The 11,485-nt window shown below is 58.3% G+C and overlaps 1 protein-coding gene across 1 annotated transcript in view; it reads right to left on the bottom strand.

Moving 5' to 3' along the window:
• The window catches only part of HPCAL4 (hippocalcin like 4), an 11,346-nt gene extending 10,102 nt beyond the window's left edge, over nucleotides 1–1,244 (bottom strand). The window contains exon 1 of the mRNA XM_006019304.3: nucleotides 1,131–1,244. The gene's annotated coding sequence lies outside the window, so the exon portion shown is untranslated. The remainder of the gene's footprint in view (nucleotides 1–1,130) is intronic.
• Nucleotides 1,245–11,485: the final 10,241 nt, after the last annotated feature.

Genomic DNA, 11,485 nt, shown 5'->3' with positions numbered 1-11,485 from the left:
CGCCCCTCTATAGCTGGGTTGTCTCCTCCAGCCTCCGTTATCCTGTGGGCAGGGGAGCAGAGGAAGGAGCTGTGCCAGGCACTTTGTGGGGGCAAAGTCCTCAGAAATTGGTCTCAGGTGGAAAGATCCCAATCCCTTTGGTGCCCTTTGACTACTGGGGAGACCACTGCCTGGCCTCTCACCCAGGGGGTCACCGAGGCCCCCACGCTGGTGCAGTCCCACTGGGCACAGAGCAAGGGCTGCATCTGTGGAAGGCAATCACAGCTTCTCTCTATGCCGAGGGTGGGTGTTGGCTGGCAGGGGCACGGGTGGGCATGGGGGTGCCAAGGCAGGCAGGCCAGGGCCCTGACCCCCCGCAGAGCAGCACTGAATCAAAAGCAAGAAGTTCGGCATGTGCTGCCCCCATGCACACACCCCCCACACGCGCATGCATGCGTCCTCCTGCAAAAGCCCAGCAGCTGGGATCCGCAGCACCCCGCGGTCCCGGCCCCGCACCTCGGGCCCGGCCAGAGGGAGGTCAATTGAGGCAGAGAGAGGGCAGCGGGTGTCTGTGCCCACTCCATCCTCCACCATGGGGGCTGTAGAGATGGGGGAAAAGTGGTGGGTCAGTGTACGGCAGCCCCCCACCCCCATTTCCCAAAGGAAGGGCTCCCCTCTCATGCCAGCATATCAGCTCAGACAGGGGATTTGCCAGACCTGCTGCTGCTGGGGCTTTGGGAAACTTCCCCGGAGAAGGAGGAGGATGAGCGAGCTGGAGTTCTGGGTCAGCGCTAGCAGGGGGCCAGCTCTCCAGGACCTGGACCAGGACAGACCGATCCAGCCCGGTACCTCTGCCCCGAGAAGCAACTTTGCTCACAGCCGCTCACATGCAGCTGATGCCAGCACGTGCCTGGGAGGATCCAGCCCCAGCTGTGCCCCGAGCTCAGGAGCAGGGGCGCGGGGGGAAATCACCCCAGACCCGCAGCTCCAAGCCCCCTTCCCTCCCAGACAGGGGCACGCTCTCTGATCACGATGCACCAGCGCTGGCTCTTGTGGCCCCTCCATTTTATATCCATCACCTCCCCTCAGCACCCCCCACCCACCCACATATTATCCCCCAAATCCTCTAGCAGCTTTTATTTGCCCCGTACCTGCGGGGTGCCTCGCGATGCAGGGGAAGTTGCCGTCGCCTCTCTGGCCCCACGTCCGAGGTCTCAGCAGAAGGAGGCTCCTTGCCCATGCACTGGCGAGAGCCCTGCTCTGTGCCTCCACCTGATCTGCCTGTGAATTGCTTCTCCTCCTCTCTTGTAGCAGCATGTGCCCCTCCTTGCGGGGAAGGCAGGGCCTTGATTGGCTCCACGCTCCGGCTCATTGGGGGAGGATGGCGTCAGTCAGCAGAGCTGCTACAGGTGGGGCTGGGGAAATCAGTCCTGGCTTGTGCCTGTCAAAGCTGCTGGGAGCTGGGTGCTGGGTGGGTGGCCGTCTGGCCGTGCTCCCTGCTTCTCCCGGGGCGCCGAGTCTCGCAGGTGCACCCCTCGCAGCCTGCCCGCACCCCGGAGGTGACGCTTTCCACCTGTGCCCGCCCGGGTCAGGGGCTGCTGTGCACTTACCTACCACTTACAGCCCCCGTGGTGGAGGATGGAGTGGGCACAGGCCAGCGTGCTACCAGCACCCGCGCTTTGTCCGTCCTTCTCTGCCTGGCGTCTCCCTCCCCTGCCTGGCTCTGGGCCTGGTCTCCTCCCACCCTGCCCGTGCCTGGAAAAGCCTCCCGGACCCCCCTCAACCGGCTGCCTCCTTGCTCTCCCGTGGGCCCAGCCGGCACCGACCCGGCTGCAGCCTGGTGGGGCACAGCGGGACTGACCCCTTGCTGGCGGCACCCCAGGTCGACTCAGAGCCTGGCTGATAGGGCGTGTGCCTGGCACCCCCTCCATCACGCTGGCACACAGCACCCCCTAAATTGCCCGTGCCCGGTACCAGCACGCGCCTAGCGAGACACGCGGGGTCAGCTCTCGGGGCTGCTCTGGGGTCGCTCCAGCGCTCTGGCCAGGGGTGTGGTGCAAAGCAAGCAGCATTTGCTGCTGCAGCCCTCCTCTGCCCTCCCCTCTCCTTATTGCTTTGCTGGTTGGTGGTTGATTCAGTGCTGCATCCTGACAGTCGCCGAGGGGGAGGTTAGGGGCAGCCGTGGGGGCTCGGCCCCTGGCGGTCTGCTCAGAGTAGGGACCGGTCACCGCCTATGCCCCCGGGAAGCAGCCTGCAGCTGAGAGCGGCTATGGCACAGATGGATCCCGACGGGCAGGGATGAGCTAGGATTCCTGGCAATAGCATGAGGCAGGGCCAGTAGTGCCTGCAGACCCTGGCCTGGCCTCAGGAAGACCCAAGGGCAGGAGAGCACTTGATCCCAGGCACAGGATTTGCAGCAGCCTGTTGCAGCCTGGCTGCCCCTCGGAGCCGTGGCGGGAGGCTGCTCTGTGCCAGGATGCACCGTGCCCATCTCACTGAAGGCACAGCCGCCAGCCCAGACAGGGGTTTGTGCCCACTTAGGGCTGGAGGGGAACATGTGGGGATGGGCTGCCCAAGAGGCATCTCTCCGGGCTGGTTGCAGCAGAGCCCAAACCCCTCTCTGACCACAAGGAGAAAAGCGCCTTGCAGAACAGGGGCAGGAGGGTGCCCAGCCTTCCTTCACGGGTGGCATGGGTCACTGAGCACGGCGTGAGGGACCACACCGCACGCCAAGCCCCGTCATGCCTGCCAGGCAGGGCGCTACCCAGCCCACGGGGTCTCCCCCTCCCAGGGGCCAGCCCGGCCAGCTGGATGCACAGGGCTGAGGCCTCACCTGGCGCCAAGGGATGAAGGGCAGAGGCGGTTTGTGGGGAAGAGCAGGGCTGTGCAGATGAAAGAGAGAGGGAGGGAGGGAGGGGAAAAAATGATTTCAGACACAAATGTGCATTGTTTCCATGGCAACAGCTGGCAGTGGAGGATGCTTTCCCGACCTGACTGTTCTCGCGGATGGTTGTTCCCGGGCTGCCGAGCCTGTTTGCACGGGGCTGTTCTGCCGCCGGCTTCACCCCTCCAGCGCACGGGGAGGGGAGGAAGCTGCTAAAGGGGTGGAGGAGACCACCGGGAGGTCCACTGGGTACTTCTCCCAAACGCGAGGCTGGCAGTGCCTCAGGCGAGGGCACTGATGCCCCTATGGCAGGTACCAGCTGGGGGGGGGGATGTCTAGGAGCTAAAGGCCCATTTGCTGCCCCAGAGGTCATTTTTGGGCCAAATCAGGACTTAGCACCCGCTGGAGAAACACTGCTCTGGACACGTGGGCCCTGGGGCCGTGCCAGGCAGGAGGACAGAGGTCTCTGCATTGTCTGGAGCCCGGGGGGCAGCCCCTGCTTTGAGCAGCTCCCAACCCGAGTTACTAAGGACAAAATTCGGAGACTCTGAAGCTCCGTGTCGGGGAACCGCTCATAAAGGATGATCCACTTTAAAGCAGTCGATGCTGCACTGGTCTGCAGGAGTCCATCGCCTGAGCTGCTCCGCACGGGGCTGGAGAAACCAGGAATATCCACCCGGCATTCATCTCCTTGCACATGGACAGATCACTTGGGAGCAGCTCTCTGGGCTGAAGTCGGGGTCTTTGGAGAAGGGACCCAGAGGGGAGACTCATGCCTAGACCTTCTCCCTCCGGGGGCAGGCCTCGGGGCTCCAGGTGTGATGGATCCCACCCTCCCTCGCCTGCCTCCCAGCAAGCTCCCCTCGCCGGAGAAAGGGCATCTGTTTAAACCACAGCAAACCGCCTTCTCTCTCAGGATTCTCTGAGGAAGTGAAAAATTAATGAGAGATTAATTGAATCCCTGTAACTGCTTGGCCCTGGGGAGGACAGAGCCCACCGCCCAGGGAGAGCAAGGATCCTCCTTGGCGGGCGCTGGCAATTAGCAGCACGCAGCCCTGGGGATGCCGTGCCAGCCACGCGTGGGCAGCGGCACACAGCCTGGGCGTGCTGCTCTTGGTGGGGACCAGGCCTGTCTCTAGTGTCTTGATGGGGCGCTGAGGGTTGAAGGTCTGGGCTTCAGCACTGGGCTGCCTCCTTCCCCGCATGGAAGTGCGAGGCTACAGTGACAGCCGTCTTTACTTACGCTTCACGCATCTTTGAACCAGCAGCCTGCGAGCAGCTCAGGGCACGGAGCCAGGACCCAAACAGGCTGCCTGGGTGTCGGGCCGCCCCCAGATGGCATAGGTCAAACGTGAAAGGAATAGGAATTAGACACCTAAACAGCGCCACTGCTTCTGAAAAATCCCCCTGGGTCTCTCTGCATGGCTAGGCCAGACCCTACTCTGGAAAAGCCCGTCCTGGGTGTTTAGCTGGAGGATCAGGGCTTAGGCACAGGAGACTGTTTTTGTGAGGCTGTCACTAAGAGTCCAGGCAGACGTCCTGGGGTTCATCCTAACCAGCTCTGCGGACACACCTGGGCATGCCACACCAGCCCAAAGGGAGCTGCCGTATGCTGTCACCCACTGATCTACCTGCGCTGCTCAGAAAGCCCATCCTGAACAGCCTCGAGGCACAGCTCCTTATCAGTCAGGATCTTCATTAACACTCAATCTGAAGGCCCCTTTCCAGTCCAAATTAAAGGCACCATCATTCAGGCTTCCCCCTCCCACCCCCCAATCCACTGCCCGGGCTTTGTTTTCTGACTTCTTCCTCCACGTTTTCTTCCCCTTCCATAGTTTCCTCCAATTTCCAGTTGGTCTAATAAAAGGTATCATTTTGGAACCAAGAGTTTTAGTTGTTTGTACATCGTTTCCTCCTGGCATCCCAGCAGCAAACCACGCAGACAGCCCCCACAGCCCCCTCTCTGGGACAGCTACAGACCGATGGATCACCCTGCAGCAGCCCAGCCAGGACCAGGGATTGATAGCTCACCAGTCTCTCTGGCACTGATAGGACAGAGCCCCTACCCACCCCCATGCGCTAAAGGGATGACCCCCAGCATCAGAGGATGCCAGAGGACCAACACACGGGGCTGAAGGGTGGGACGCTGTGCCTGTTACACTACGGTCCTACGAATGAGACCGAAAGACGGGTAGCCATGGGGAGGTAGCACTGAACATATTGCTGAGTTGCCCTGTGCCTCAGTTTCCCCACAGGAGGGAAGGGCACTGCAGGGGATTAATTCCCAGGGGTTACAAAGCTCTTTGGGCAGTCTCTTTGCTGCTTTGCACACATGCACATGCACACACACACATATGCACACCAAAGCCGCAGGCTCAGTTGCTCCGTACCTGCCACGGTGAAGTGACCTTTCCAGTCCTTCCCGCAGCAGGCCCTGTCCTGGCTCCAAGAGCAGGGCCGAGGCAGCCGGCTCTCCCGGCAGGTACTTCCCCAGCCCCGCACCCCAAACCAGCGCTTCAGCGACAGCCATTGCATCCCAGCATGGGCCCTGGCCTTTCCGAGAGCTCAGGTCCTGCCAGGGCTGGAAGCCAATGAGTCAGAGACTCTCGTTAACCCTTGAGCTGCCCTGGCTCAGTCCAGGTCCTGGTGAACAAACCACCCCGTCAGAGAACCAGCTGTTGTAATGGGCTCTGCCCAATTACCTCCGCAGCACAGCCAAAAGCTGTATGGCCCTGGACAGGAAACCTATCTAGCAGGGCACTCAGCGCAGCTGGCCAGGCACCTTGCCCAGACTGCAGGATGCCTGATGCCCAGGGAACACAGAGACATTCAGCTCCTCCGTGCCTCAGTTTTCCCCTTTGCAAAATCATTCCTGTTTATGTATTACAGTAGCCCCGGCACTCCATGGGGCTGGGGGCTGTAGAGACACAGCGAGGTGATGGCTCTTGCCTCTGGTACAAGGCAAGGGAAAAGAGGTGGATACAGCCCAACTGCTGGGGAAGCACAAGGAAACATAAGTATTGGGGCGTAATAGTAGGGGAAATTATTCCTGCCTAGCCTACCACAGACAGCTGCAGAAAGGCTAGTTCATTAATATTTGCAAACGGTTTTTTCCAGCTCCTCCGATGGCTCTGTGAAAGCATTTTGTTTTATTGGTTATTAATGGCCTTGTGCCAATGGTTATTAACTCATACTGCACCTTTCTAGCACACTACAACTCTTACGATGTTCACACCCAGTGAGGGAGAGGGAAGTTCATACATTTGTTCTTATAGTTACTGACTTAGTTGGTCATTTAAGGTTTATAGATAAGGGTGCTACTTAGGTCTACTCTACACTAAAAGGCACAGAATTTTGAGGGAACCGTTTTCGGTAGGAAAAAGCAGTTTTGTTGAACTTAAATTGTTCTTCTGGCTTTTCAGTAATAGCCACCGTTTGCCTTTTGTTAAGGTAAAAATGTTGCATTTCAACTTGATCAGATCAATTCATTTTTGTGGCCGCCGCTCTGTGGCATTCCAACGTGCATGTATAATACTTAAGGGTATCTGTCCTGTTTAATAGCCGCTATGATAAAGTATCATCAAAATAAAATGTTTCTCTTGGCCAAAATGAAACGTGTTTGCCGCCGGCAAAATAAAATGACTCGGCGCCGTCGACACAAAGCACGATCGCGGTTCCAAGTTGGCGCATCTCAGAGCGTCTGGTCCACGCGACCTTCCAACCTTTCGGCTTTTGCGTTACAAGTCAGAACCAAATCCATCTCAGACGGTCACAGGTTTCAGCACTTCTGTTTTCGAATCAGCTCTGCAGAAAAGATCGGTCAGATCAGAACGGCAGCTTGGAGAAGGAGCCCTCCCTCACTTTCGCCATAGCAGATTATACCCGTTTTGTGAGTGAAATGAACATTTTTATGCCCACGGTATCCACACCAGCATGCCTACCATTACAGAAAGGTCATCCCCCTGTCCCAAAATGCCACTCCTCTACCTGGCATGTCGATAATGGCAAAAGTTTTTAGGGTACACCTGACCGTAGCCAGGTGGCAAAAATTACTGGCAATATTAATGGATCAAGATAGAAATCTCTGCTTGAATTCATAAAGGAAACCAGGGTCCCATTTCTAGCTATCGTAGGGTTAGTCGTTAATCCTTTGGGAAATCTGTATTTCGAGCCAGAACTGAATTGCTTTTGCCACTGTGATGACCTATGGAGTAGCAAGGATTTTTGAGTGATATCTTTTATTGGGCCAACTGTACTGCTCTGTGCTTTGGGGCTCAGATTGCTGTCCTCAGGTTACTGTATAGAGGGATATACTCTTATTGAGTTAGGTTTGAAAGGGATGCTCTCCACAAACCTTTGCTAATGGGCTCTGCTATGTCTGCACAGCCCCAAAAAGGCTTGATGGTAGCCCTGCCAGGAGCAAATACCCACGTTCACTTCTGTCTCGCTACCGTGGCTGAGATACCGGGGAGCGCGCAGCGGATTGAGCCGGGGGGTAAAACAATGAAAGCAGCAGATCAGGCGAGGGAGCTGCCTCTGGGCAGAGGCCCTGCGAAGACGGGGCACTGTTGCTTTTCCCTCTGTGTGGCAAGTGTGGGGAAACCTGAGCTTGCCTACCTACGTCAGGGCAAACCCTGCCAGGGCATCGTCTCCTTAGGACTCTGCCAGGAGACCCATTCCCATGCATGCACACACCTTGATAGGGAGGGACCAGGTAGAAATGCTCCTGGAGGCAAAGCACTCGCACTTCAGCCTGTGCTAAACTGGTCAAGGCAAAGCCTAGAGGGCAGCCCAAGGCCTTGTCCTGACCAGAGTATTAGGCAGCGTAAGTAGATCAAGCCAGCTAATAGATCTAACATCACACCTTTCCAGGGCCGGAGGGAGCGAGAAGGTGCTGCCTGGGGACTGCCTCATTGGCGGAGCGGCAGGGCCTCCCGCTGCCACGAGCGGGAACTGCCGCCCCGCGGCCTGGAGAGCTTGAAAACGAAGGGCCCGGTGGATGCATTTTCCCCTCCGGCTTTGTGCCAGCGCAGCCTCGCGAACCCAGCTCCGAGCTGCAGTGACCTGGGCTGAGTCGGGCTCTGGACGACTGCATCATCCCCGAGGCTGCAGGTGGCACAGGCAAGGGACCTTCAAATATGAGCCCAGGTCCCCGCTGGGGCCACTGCAGGTCGCTCCACTGACCCCGACCTGGAGGCATGGTTGCACCCGCTGAGATGCCGGACTGTTTGGACCCCAAAGGCCCTGCCGTTATGGAACGGCATCCTAGGAATCCCTCTTTTTCTGCGGAGCCTGGCATTTAAAAGCTTTTCTTGAGGGCCCTGCTGTCTCCATAACAACAGCCTCCTCTGAAACAAAAGGCTGAGCAACTCCCCAGCAGAGCTGGAGCCCCAGGGAGGGGGGAGACGGGGGACAGAGAGATGGAAAAGGCAGGGTTTTGCAAACAGGTGAGGGTTTGCAAACGAGTTCGCGGCAGGCACGCAGGGAGCACCACGCTCCCATGCTGCCCAGAGGGCTGTGCCATTGGGGGTGCCACGGGCCGCACTTGGCTAGCACGGGGCACTCTCGGGCATGCTCCCCCTTTCAGCTCCCCCCAGAGCAGTCTCCCCCTTGATGCATCAGCCCGGTGACAGGCCTGACCTGCAGGGGCTGTCCCAAGAGGGAGAGGTTATGATTGGCACAGATCCTGGTTTTCTCTGATTAAAAAAAAAATCCCCAATTTTCAGTTAAGAAAAGTAACTCAAATCCACATTTTCCCATGATCAGAATGAAACACCAATATATCCATATCTATACATTAGTGGTGTTTCATTTAAACCCACAGAGAAATGTGGATTTGAGGTTACCGGGAGCAGCGTGACAACAGCCCGGGAGAACCAGGGCACGTGGTTCCTGACAGCAGAGTCCAGAGCCCCGGGGCATCTGAGGAGTGAGCACCTGCCCATGCCCAGCTGCCGTGCAGAGCAGGACAGGCCTGGCAGCAGCCTGCGGGCATCTGTGCAGCCCCAGTGCAGAGCCAGGGCAGCCATGGGGACCAGCAGCGTCCATGCAGGGATGGAGCATTTGGGGGCACCGGGGCAGAACGGTGCAGAGCCTCTCCTACCACATGCGGGTGCCCCTCTTGGCGGGGCTTGGCTTCTGTGGCCATCCCGACACCCCAGCAGCTAGAACTGCAGCCTCCCCTCTAGCCTGGCTATCCCCCAGCGGGGACGGCACCCACCCATGGCCAGTCTCTCCTGGAAGTCATTTGAGAGGTAGCTGAGACCCAGCGGCGAAGCTGCCGAATGAAGGAGCTGCAGCTGCACTTGGCAGCCGCTTGCCGCAAGGCAGAGAGCCCCTCTCTGGGGGCGGCAAAGACCCGTGGGGCGCATTTAGGCCACCTCCGAGGGCCCCTGCCATGACCAAGTCTCCATGGGCCTCACTGATCGGTCCCGGCAGGTGTCCCCTTCTGAAGTCCTTCCCAACACTAATTTTCTATGATTCTGTGATACCCAATGAAAGCACCTCCGTCCGAGGGTGAATCTCCATTGCCAGCTACTTTCAGAGCTGATTTTGAATCTATACCTGCATTTTCTTGATGTTGTGGGATAATACTTTCCATCCAAATGAATGCTGCGGGGTTAAGTGGCTTGCAGACGCAGCAGCACCTCTATGCTAACCTCCAGCCGCTGAATTTGCGCAGCTCATCAGATCACATGCCTGGCCCATAATTAACGCAGAGAGATCGTCAGCCTGAGCTTCCCCCAGACCAGACCCCCTGTGAGGCGGTTGGGGCCTTTGACCGGCTCTCCCTGGACTCACGGCAAGACTTCCTTGGTTTCTCCAACTAGGTCCTTTATTGGAAGCCCTCCTCAGCAAGCAACTCAACTATACAGAAAATTAAACCACAGCCTTTTCCACTTTGGGGGACTGAACAAACGATACCTTTCTATCTTCTGGCTACCAAGCTTTTCCAGCTTCCACAAACTCCTTCTGGCCTCCTCTGCTCTTGTTCATCGAGTTATTTTTAATGCACCCAGCGGAGACTTGATCCCCTCCACCTGCATCCCAGCAGCAAGCAGGTCTGGCTACACCTCCGAGATGCCTCAAGGGTCTGGACCCGGGGTCTACACTCCCTCCCCACAAGCCATCCCTGCCTGCATGCTGGGGATCGGGCCCTTTTATTACTAGGAGGTGCCTTCATGGTGTCTGGGGGCCGATCTGGACATGAAGTCTGTGTCTGGCCTGAAGTCTACATCGCACTCAGCTCAGTGGTGGAGATAAGCTGCTCAAGGGTGAAGCCACCATGTAAACCCCTGGGGGCCAGACAGTCATCTCCCAGAAAATCAAATCAACCCCCATAGCACAATGGCATCCTTTTTGGTGGAGTTGTGTGCCTCAGGGAGACATTTATGAAAAGCAGAAAGGCCTGAGTCTTTGCAATCGTGGCCCTGGGAAATATCTCACAGGTCTTGGACTCTACAAATTGGCCCCTGGGGCACTGAGAAGCACACCTCGATATAGTTAAATGCCAGCGGAGACGAGCACAGCTCCTCCTGCACATGCCCTGATACGTGAGACCCTCCTTTGGATTATAAGCCCTTCCCGTTGCCTTTCCTCTCGAAGCATCCCCTAGCATCCATCACAAAAAGCAGCCACTTCTGGAGTGGAACATCACACCGGCACCTTCGCTGCGCAGGCAAGGCCGAGCCACGAGGTGCAGCCGCCTCCCCAACGTGAAAACAAGGGGTCGCAGTTAGGGGCCGCAGCCAGGCACAGGTCCTGCGTGAGCTTCTGCCATGCCCAGACCTGGAACAGCCGCGCTGCTCCCTGCGAAGGCAAGGCAGGGGCCAGGCCCCCATGAGTGCCCGCGGCGAGGGGCCATGTGGGGTCTCCAGGAAAAGCCCTCTCCTGCCACCAGCCAGGCAGGCTCCTCAATGGCACGCAGGGGACGGGGCTTGTCCTTACTCCACAACCGTCTTGGCCCCCTGGGCAAGCTGCAAGAGAGTTCCTCCAAGCCGCTCCCTGGCTCTCCTCGGTGTGTAATCGGGCACCAGAGAAATGCGCTATTTCAGCAACTCTGCTGCACGCTCCGGGCACCCTCCAGTTATGGCGCCGGCGGAGAGACCGGGAAGGCCCTGAGCAGAATCGATTGGCAGGGCCCCAGCTTGCACCTGTGCCAGGGGGTCCCTGCTCGGCCGCAGCCCATCTGCAAGCTGTTCCCTCCCATCCGAGGGGCAGGGCGGGGTGGGGGGGTGTTTTCCCACGTGCGGGATGGCAGCTCAGCTATTCACACGTCCCGGCGACGTGTCGTCTCCAGTGTCCCGCACCAATTAGCATTACTTCTGCATCGCTGCCCGCGCTGGCTGCCTCATCGCCGCTCTGCTTTCCCGCTGCCCTGCTCCTGCTTAAAGCCCAGCCCCTCTCAGCCTCTGCAGTCCCTTCCTCGCCCACCCTCCTGGGTGCTTCCTCCTCTGCGGCTTCTGTCTGAGGCAGCTCTGTGACCAAGATGGGGCCAAGGGCTCCTTTCTGTCACAGTGAGACCCCCCATGGGGAATCAAGGTCAGGGGAAGGGAACGCCTGCAGGAAGGGACCCCCGTCCATTTGACAGCAATGCCCAGATGCCACCTTGATGTAGGCACA

This window comes from Alligator sinensis, unplaced genomic scaffold (assembly GCF_000455745.1).
Source record: "Alligator sinensis unplaced genomic scaffold, ASM45574v1 scaffold337_1, whole genome shotgun sequence".
NCBI classification, from domain to species: Eukaryota; Metazoa; Chordata; order Crocodylia; family Alligatoridae; genus Alligator; species Alligator sinensis.
This window is presented reverse-complemented; position numbering and strand designations above follow the sequence as displayed.